Genomic DNA, 10,525 nt, shown 5'->3' with positions numbered 1-10,525 from the left:
AGGAGCACAAATGGCTATTTTCTTGTATAGCATTAACTCTTTAATATTCTTGGTTAATAATCGGTTATGCAGATTATTTCTAGCAACATCTTACATTATTTCATCAGTAAGTGGATGTTTTAAGAAAAATGTTTCAAAATTTGCCTGGAAGTTAGGCCAAGATGATGTGACAGTGTCACAAAGATGTCTCCGTTATCTTCCATAAGGAATTGATACTCTAGATGAGATATGAAGAACATTACGGAATTAATTCCCAAGCATGCACTAGTGGGAACATACTAGTACATTTGTGTGTGTGTGTAGGTGTGTATAATCATGAGTAGAGAATTAGAATGCTAGTTTGATGGAAACAACAAGTGTGAAGAGTAAACAATTGAGTAGAAGGTAATGGGGACTATTTGAGTATTTGAAAGTCAGAGTGGTTAAGGTACAGACAGTGTGGGGGGGGGGAGTTAAAAGTAGAAGAGGCAAAACATTAGGAATAAGACAAATGTCCCAGAGTCTTCTAGTCCATATTAATGACTTTGGTCTATGTCCTAAAAACAATGCAGTTGATTTTACAAATTAAAGAGTATATAATTAGATTTGCTTTTGAAAGATAACCCTATGCAAGTTGGAAATATATTTAAGAGGGTTAAGACCAAATGCAGTAAAACACTGTAGGGTAAAGAAAATGTCAGGCTTTTCTGCCCTTCCGCCATCAGGATAGATGATGGATCCTTGTCCTGAATGCATGCCTGATGGCGGGCACCTGGAATAGGGTGTGGGCATAGGTAGATGGGATTCAGCTGAGCTAAGACTGTGCTTTTAAGGGCGGCGTCACGGGGGGACGCCAGCAGCAGCTGAAGCCGAAGCCGAAGCCGAAGCCGAGGCCGAGAAGCAGCAGAACGAACGCCAGAGAGTCCAGATAGAGTGAAGACTTGCTGGGGGCTGGGAGGCCTGCCAGCCTCCAGCCCCCAGCCAGCACCCCTGCCTGCCATATGCCTGGTGAACCCCAATAAAAGACCTGCAAAACTACTGAGGACTCTGACTCCTCCTTTACCCAGTCTGCATGGGATCAGAAAACCCGCACTGTGGTCAGTCCTGGCCACTTACAAACACATAAGGAACTATTTTGAATACTTTCAGCTAGAGATGAGTTTATACTGACATTTTATACCTAAAAAAATTGAAGGAAAATAAATTGATTCAATTTTGTTGTTGAATGGAAACTAGGCCTTTGGGGTTTTATACGATGACCTATTGTAGGGTAAATAATTGTCAGGCGTTTCTGCCCTCCTGCCATTAGGATTGATAATAATCCATGTGGTCCTGAATGCATGCCTGATGACGGGCACCTGGAGGGGTGTGGGCATGCGTGGGTGGGTACACCTGGTCTGAGAGACTGGGCTTATAAGGGCAGCATCACGGGGACACCAGAGGAACCACAAGGAGAGAGAAGAGAAGCAGAACCATGAGAAAAGCAGACAGAACGCCGGAGAGCCCAATAAGAGTGAAGACTTGCTGGGGACTGGGAGGCCTGCCAGCCTCCCGGCCCCCCAGCATCCCAGCCGGCCATGTACCTGGTAAATCCCAATAAAAGCCTGCAAAAGCCATAGAGGGCTCCAGCACACTCTCCTCCGTTTCCCCATCTGCTTGGCTCATAGAGATCCTACCCTGTGCCCGTTCCTGCCCTACCTATACAGACATTGAAATATAAAGTCGTATGCCTGCAAATTGAAAAAGAAAAGGAAAAAAAAAAAACCGAGACAAAAGATGAAATAAAGCAAAACACAGGTAAGAGGGAGTGGGGGTCTGATAAAACATGTAAAGGGAGTCACATACTTGGTGATGAATAAAGATAACTAGACTGGTGGTAATCATAGGAGAGAAGGGTAAAGGGGGAAATCTAATAAGGAGGGTAGGTAATTAGTGTGGTGGTGGATATAAGCTGGAGTTTTGGTGCATATCATAAGGTAACATGTACACATCTGAACCTATAAATGTTACAAACCAATATTTCAATCAAAATTTAATGAACGAAAATGAGAAGTTAGTCATAGATGAGCTCTATGGAGTGAAAAAGAGATACTAAAGATACCTCCTGAAAGCTGTTAGTGAGATTTAGTAATATATGGAGCAATGAATGAGTACCCAACCTGGCTTGGGATGTGTAGTTCAGCAGTTTATCTTTGAACTGTTTAGTTTTGAACCTTATGGCATTTGAGTAGAGCTATAAAGACATGGTGTTTCATTTAAGCAAATGGATATGACTTAAGAGGAAATGAAGATCACCCAATTTTAGATAATTGCCTTACACTATTTCATGAATTTCATACAGCTAGTAATTTCCAATGGTTCCATTTATGAAAATAAAACAAAACCAACAATAGAGAACCAAACTTTTAAATTTTACAAGCCAAACTGTAACTGTTGTAGATGCTGTTTGCTTCTGGTGACCCTCATGTTCCTTTACACACTTTAGCAGGGAGAGAATATTTTTCTTTATCATGTCCAGCTCTGCTCAGCTCTAGAGAACTGGCCAGGCTCCATTCCTAGAGAAATTTGAAAGGGTCATGTTCCCATGCTTCACTCACAAACACATCATAGAGCCCCTTGCAGAATCAAACTGAGACAGATCTCTTGATTAAAAGAACATCTTTATTTAGCTTTTTGCTCCATCCTGTCTGCTTTCCTCATTTTAGAGAAAATTTCTATATCATGTTCTGATTTTAGGGAATCCAACCTAAAATACTATAAGGGCAGGAAGGACACTGAGCAGGGTTTTTCTGATCCAGTAGACCAGATAAAGGAGGAGAGAGTCCTGGAGCCCTCAGTGGCTTTTCAGGCTTTTATTGGGATTTACCAGGTACACAGAAGGCAGGGGTCCTGGGGGGCTGGGAGGCTGGCAAGTCTTCACTCTTCCTGGGCACTCCAGCATTCTCTGGTGGTTCTGCTTCTGCTTCTCTGTTTTTGCTGGCATCCTCGTGACGCCGCCCTTAAAAGCCCAGTCTTAGCCCAGGTGAATCCCATCTACATATGCCCACACCCTACTCCCGCCATCTGGCATGCATTCAGGACCGCAGGATTTGGTCATCTATCCTAATGGTGGGAGGGCAGAAAAGCCTGATACTTTTACCTTACCCTACAGATACCTACATTTTTTTTTCAAAAGGGTGTAAGTAAATTCAAAACTATTCATTCATGCATTCATTCATTCATTCATTCATTCATTCATTCTCATTTTAAAGTGCTCCCCAACAGAAACCTGTGGCTCGATTTCAGCAAAAATAATTTGACCTTGCATTTGGGTAATAACCCGTTTTAAAGTTCCTTGACAAACATACATGTTGTTTCTTGTCTACATGTAAAAACTTTTTAATCACTTTGAAAAACAAACTAATAGCCACCATCAGAGAAAGCACCAATAAAGTGACGATCGATCATTGTGGTCAGTTGTTTTTGCTGACAGACTTTATTTGAGCACATGCCAGTTCTCTATTTTGTCATATACAGAATCTTTTCTCTGGAGTGTAAATGAAATAATACATCACATATTGTTAAATAATTTTTTAAGAAATATGTTTACAAATTTAACCAGATTAATTTATGGAAATACTTCTCATAGGGATCAATTCATACACTGATATTAATTGTGAAAAGTTAGAGGGTCAGATAGTATTAATCACTCCTAACATTATTTAAGTAAGAAATACTCTTTTTTTAATATATCTTTTTTTTTTTTAAAGATTTATTTATGCAAGAGCTGGGGTAGAGGCTAGCTGCGTGTGAGGGTGAGAGGATTTACCAGAGACAGAGTGGGGAACAGAACAGGCAGACTGACAAAATACACTGCTGAGGGGAGCAGCAGGAGAGACAGGAGAGTTCTGCTCGCCATGTGGGTTGCTCCGAGGCCAGCAGGGATCAAACCGGCACTGCAGAGGCTGCGGACAGCTTCACAGCGCTCCTCTCAACCAACTGCGCCACCAGGGAGGCCCCTAAATAAAAAACACTTTTACCGCAGAGTATGTTAGTGAGTTTGGGCCCCAAGATAAACGTTTTGGGAAACCATTCTAGAACTCCCTAGTTAGAATTCTTAGAATTCTCTAGTGTTCTATTTACTCACATTACCAGGAACTTAAATACTTAGTCTAACCTCTCACTGAACCCAGTGCCTTCAGGATTTGTAATTAAATATCATTTTATTAGTGTTTTCCAGTGTTGATATGTCATATCATTTAAAAGTGTTTTTATTACTGCAAACTCAGTTGAAAATGGCATCCATCTTATTACTCACATCTTATCACAGCAATTCTCAAAACTGATAATACAAAAATGTTTATGCTTATGAGCTTTTTTGACATTTTATGAATAAATTCAGTGTAAGTGTAGTGTTAAATTGTAGTTACAAGCTCATTTTAGATGTCTAATAATACTGGAATATTTGTCCTTTTTAAAGTATTTACATTCACTTTCATACTATATTTGAGAATATCATCTCTTTAAAAACAGAAATGTTCATTAATTTTAAACAGATGGCAATAAAAGAATATAAACCTTAAATGATAACATTTCGTTAACATATAAATTGAACAATAGAATGGTCCAACAGAGAAATATTCTGATTATTGCACTGGATTCTAGAGAATAGAATATAAACAAAACACTTTTTTATAAATTAGTCTGAGCAATAGGAACAACATTTTTTGTTGGGACCCAACTGTTCTCTAGCTTCCTTATCTTTGCTAGAGAAAAAAAAAATCTGAGATGACTTTGTATTAGACAAATGGTTATTATGATGCAAAATATGGTTTGCTATGACTGCAGGGACATGATTCATTGTGTTTTTCTATTTTGAATTCACAAGGGAATGTTGAACATCTCTGACTATAAACATGGAAAAGTTCCATAACATCTGCTGCTAATTTCTGCCAGCTGAAAAGTGATAATGATGATGAATATTTTTGTTGATGATGCGGATACATTGGTCTAACTAAATTAACTTGTAGACTGTGGGTACCTAATTGAAAACACATGATTTGTAATATCACCTGGTTGGCTTTATGTTTAGTTACATTTTAAATTCTTCCACTATGTTTAATTTTTATGATTTGTACTTTTTAAAGTGAATAAAACATCGCAAATGGGTTATATGTAAGAGTGTGTCATGCTAACAGTTATATTAGTTTATTCATTTACCACCATATATCGTAAAAGCAAAATTTGACCTATAGCTGAACATTTAGGGAATGAAGCATAGCTATTGTTGATGGGGAAAAGATGGAAAGTCATTTAACTAACACACTTTAAAATGCTGTGCTATAATTCACTATTCTATTAGGCCTAAATTAGCATATGTAGAGAGTAGGTCTGCATAATAAGTAGTCTTAAAGGGGCTAAAATTAAAAGCCTTCAGAAAATAAATTGAATATATTATAGTATATAACTTTTATTCATATGATCTCTATGAAATAATAAACTCAGAATATTTGCATTTCTCATCTGATCATTACACCTTTATCTTTTGAACTGATTGTAGCAATCATGGTAACATTTTATGCTTGGTTTTGTTTCCATAAACTGCAGAAGAGAATGAGTATCTTTTCATGTGAGTTTTTGAGATATCTGGCAAGAACTTTTCAATTTTTAACTGAAATAAATTGGATCATGGTGTGTTTGCCTAATAGTGGGTTTTTGTTTTGTTTTGTTTTTTTTTTTTTGTAATTCCTCAGGAGTAGAGTATTAATCCATTTTAAGGGTTCATTATGTACTTGCTAGTGAAAGGCTTTGATTCAGAGTCCTTGTGATTTATTATTTAACCAATGTGCAATTCTTATTAAATCTCAATTAACTGCATATTTGGGTTTATTTTACAGTTTGGTTAACAAATTGAGACAGACACTATTATCCACAACAAATGTTTTATGTCTAATTTTACAAAATTAATATAAATGAAGAGGTATTCACAGCAGAGTGACAGATGGAAAATGGTAAATTTTGGAAGGTGATGAGTGTACTTTTTCTCAAACTTTTTCAAAGGCTCCGTTAAACCTTAGAATGAATTTCCTTTGCTAATTTCCTTAGTGGGAGCAATAACAATTTTACATTCTGCCTGATTTATTTTGAACATGAAAACTGCCTAGTTTCTTTTTACTGTTCACCACTAGAAAAGTAAAAAGTAAAGATGTCAGTAGTATGCACACCTAAAGAGAGTTCTTCTGGTGATCCTTTAAAAAATATTTAATCTGTGATTTTCAGCTTTGCAAATCCCTAAAAGGTGATAGAAAACCACTTCCAAGTCACCTCACATTATTTTCCTGCATACACCCTTTGCCCTGATTTGGATTCTTCTAAATGCAACATAAAACCTGTGACTTCACTCCACCAGTATTCGTTTTCTTCAATGTTACATGTGAGTACTTTCTTCTTGACATACCATGGAACTCAATCATTTTTCAAGTAGGTATATGTTGACTAACTTCACTAATTTTTCAGTATTTTCTTCTCACCACTCTTCCACAATCTCTTTAGTACTTATGTGTATAAATTATACTCTCTTATACTTATCCATGGGCTATTAGTCTATCATCCCTTATATTTATATATTCAGGTTGCCCACCTAAGACTCCTTAAAATATCAGCTCTTTTATTTCCTATTGACTCAGAGTGGGTTTAAATCTTAGGTCAAGAGTTTATCTGCTGCATTCTTGATTAACTTTTTTAACTTCTATAAGATTACAAATTCTCATGTGTAATAGAAGTTTGGGTTATTATTTCTCTGTTCTCTGGTTATGCATTTGCAAATAATTCGTATATGAAAATCTCCCCAATTAATCTTATTTTATTGTGCCATCTGCTTTCTGCCAAGACTATATCTTCATCACCTCCTATGTTTGTAATTTAAAGCACATATGGACATATGTTTTCAAATGGTTCACTATAATCTATTAAATAAATAAATACCAAAAGTGAAAATGCTTAGAAATATTTATAACAATTGGACATTATATGGACACTCAAATGTCATTTTCTTCTAATAATCCTCATTTCAATTCTTGATAGTTAAGAAATCATAAACTATATACTAAATTAATAAAATTGGTTCCCCTAAAGGTGATATAGACATAGTGAGTCCCCAGTTATTAAGGTGGCCAGTTGATTCTTCAACATCTTGCATTTCCATGGGTTTGCTCACCCACTGGGAACATGCATATAATGAACATCATTGTGGTAAGGAAGTCTGATAAACAGATGCCCCGTTATAAGTATGAGATGATATTTTTAATAGAAGCAGGATTTTAGGTGTATTGATAGACACAGAAAGCCAGGATCTGATCATTTGTACATCACTTTTAAGAAAATAAAGAAGGTAGAAAATGTAGGAAGCACTAAATATTAATCTGAGATCAATGAAATAAGTATTTATTTTATAATTTCAGCTTTACAAACATTCCACATTTACCCATGATTGTTAATTTAAAAAAATACTTTCATTCAGCAAATGTTTATTAAGTCATTAATATATGGAAGACACTTCATTGTGCAATTCTGATTGATAATAGTGAATAAGTATGGTGGTATATTTTGAGTGTCAACTTGATGGGCCATGGGATATCCAGATAAAATTTTATATCTGGATGTGTCTGTGACCTGTTTCCAGATAAAAATATTTTAATTGGTGGACTTAGTATATTGTCTTCCCAAATGTGGGTGTGCATCATTGAATTCCCTGAAGGTCTGAATAGAAAAAAAAAAATAAGGCAGAAACTTGCCTCTTTTTGTTTTCTGCTGCCTGCTTGAGTTGAGACATTTCATCTCACGTTTCTAATCCTTGGACTGAGATTTATTTATTTATTATTTTTTAAGATAAACCTCCTTTAAATAAAAATATTTTATTCATTTATGCATTTAAGAACTGGGGTACAGGCCAGAGTTTTGGGGGTGAGAAGGTTCACTAGAGACAGAATGGAGAACAGAATAACAGAATAGGCAGATTGATTGAAATACACTTCTGAGAGGAGCAGTGGGTGAGACAGTAGAGTTCTGCTGCACCAAGTGGGTCAGCTCTTGGCCAGAAATTGAAACTATGCTACAGTGGCTTCGGATAGCTTCATACTGCTGTGACTTGACCCCTTGTACCACCATGGAGGTCCTGGACTGAGATTGAAACCATCAGTTTCTGGTTCTCGTGCCTTTAGACACACCACTGACTTTCCTGTGTGTGTCCTCCAGTTTACAGATTACAGATGATAGAAATTCTCAGCCTGAATAACCATGTGAGAACTATGTCTAATGCAGTAAGAGTGATGAGGTCAGGAGAAGTGGCTGCTGTGCCAAATGGAGCTAGCAAAACTGGAGTGCAAGCAGGAGCTGAGTGGGAACTATAGCTGAGATCACCCCATTGAGGCAGTGAAATGCAAGATCTGGTTTCTGCAGCTGCAGGCCAATGATGCAGAGGAGAGTGCTGAGGGCCTCCAGCGAGAAGCGGAGGGAGAAAGGCAGCCCGGGAACAGGCTGAAGCTGAGGTGGATCCTGCTGATTGAAGTGGAACTGGACCATGAGCAGCAGGGCCTGACCACTGCCCTGCAATAGCTGGAGGAAGCTGCTGATGAGAGTGAGAGGTGTGAAGGATATTGAAAATCCAGTCTTAAAAGATGAAATGATGGAACTCCAAGAGGAAATCCCACTCAAAGAAGCTAAGCACATTGCAAAAAAGGCAGATAGGAAATGTGAAGAGGTGGCTCATAATTATGTTGTTGATTATTGAGGAGGACTTAGATGGCACAAAGGAACAAGCAGAGCTGGCAGAGTCTCCTTGCCAAGAAATGCATGAGCTGATCAGATGGATGGACCAGACCTGAAGTTTATGAGTGCTGCTGAAGAAAACAACCCCCAAAAAGAATACAAATATGAGGAAGAGAAAAAAGATCCATACTGATCCACAGGCCGTGGCAGAGACAGTGCATATTGAGAGATCAGTAGCTAAGTTGAAAAAGATAATAGATGATTTATAAGATAACTAAAATGCACCAAAGAGAAGCACCTCTGCACACAGAGGATGCCGGACAGGAATCTGCTTGACCTGAATAAAATGTAAGAACACCCCAGTCCTGCCCTGGCTCTGCTGCTCCTGGCTTCTCCCTCTGACCCTGACTCTGCCTGAGGCCAGCCTGTCAGAGCTGACCTTTAAGCTGAGGGCCATCAGCCTTCCCGGTGGCGCAGCTGTTGAGTGCTGGGCTGCGAAGCTGCCTGCAGCCTCTGCAGCGCCAGTTTGATCCCTGGCCAGCTGGCGTGGGTCCCACATGGCGCGCAGACCTCTCCTGTCATGCCCGCTGCTCCCCCCAGAAGTGTACTTTGTCAGTCTGCCTGTTCTGCTCCCTACTCTGGTTCTGGTGAATTCTCTCACCCTCCCGTGCTTCTGACTGTACCCAGTGCTTGTATAAATGAATGAATGAATGAATGAATGAATGAATGAATGAATGAATAAATAAATATTTAAAATAAACATACAAACAAATAAATAAACTGAGGGCTAATTTTTTTGAGTTCTTTATGCACAGAAGAACTGGGGTGTAGTCCAGATGTGTGGGGGGTGACAGGGTTCACCAGAGACAGAGTGGGACACAGGCAGATTGATTGAAATACACTGCTGAGGGCTAATTTTTAACTGGAAGTCTTGCTATCTCCTTTTACCTTCCCTACCACCCCCACAGCAGTATTTTTACCACCAACCTGTCTCTGCCTCTCTGCAGGGGGACTCCAGTTGGCAAGAGGCTAAGCACATTTAAGAGAATGTGAACACAATGTGAAAGTGTCCTTAAAAATCATGTTGTGATGTACATATTTTATAATTAATTTTTTTGTTGTTTGATGTAGCATTTGTAAAACACGTCTAATAACTCCACAGTTCTGAAACAGCAGCCTCTCACTTTTAGAAGATAACTTCCTTGATTGTATGTATTGCCCTCTGTAGGGTAAGGAAAAATATCAGGCTTTTCTGCCCTCCCGCCATCAGGATAGATGAGGGAACCCTGTGATCCTGAATGGATGCCTGATGGTGGGCACCTGGAGTGGGTACACCTGGGCTAAGACTGTGCTTTTAAGGGCGACGTCACGGGGACGCCAGAAGAAGCTGAAGCATAAGCCGAAAGAGAAGCCGAGAAGCAGCAGAATGTACGTCAGAGAGCCCAGATAGAGTGAAGACTTGCTGAGGGCTGGGAGGCCTGCCAGCCTCTCAGCCCCCAAGCCAGCACCCCTGCCTGCCATATGCCTGGTGAACCCCAATAAAAGACCTGCAAAAAACCACTGAGGACTCTGACTTTTCCTTTACCCGGTCTGCATGGGATCAGAAAACCTGCACTGTGTCCAGTTCTGCCCCCTACACCCTCTATGTGGAGAAGGAAAGGTGTGTGTAGGGTAAAGAAAAAATGTCAGGCTTTTCTGCCCTCCCGCCATCAGGATAGATGAGGGAACCCTGTGATCCTGAATGCATGCCTGATGGTGGGCACCTGAAGTGGGTACACCTGCGCTAAGACTGTGCTTATAA

The 10,525-nt window shown here is 39.2% G+C and overlaps 1 pseudogene; it reads left to right on the top strand.

Moving 5' to 3' along the window:
- Window positions 1–8,425: 8,425 nt before the first annotated feature.
- LOC119234366 (tropomyosin alpha-3 chain-like) lies at window positions 8,426–9,076 on the top strand (annotated as a pseudogene).
- The last annotated feature ends 1,449 nt before the right edge of the window (window positions 9,077–10,525 follow it).

This window comes from Talpa occidentalis, unplaced genomic scaffold (genome assembly GCF_014898055.3).
Source record: "Talpa occidentalis isolate TD23 unplaced genomic scaffold, MPIMG_talOcc4v2.1 talOcc4.8, whole genome shotgun sequence".
NCBI lineage: Eukaryota > Metazoa > Chordata > Mammalia > Eulipotyphla > Talpidae > Talpa > Talpa occidentalis.
This window is presented reverse-complemented; position numbering and strand designations above follow the sequence as displayed.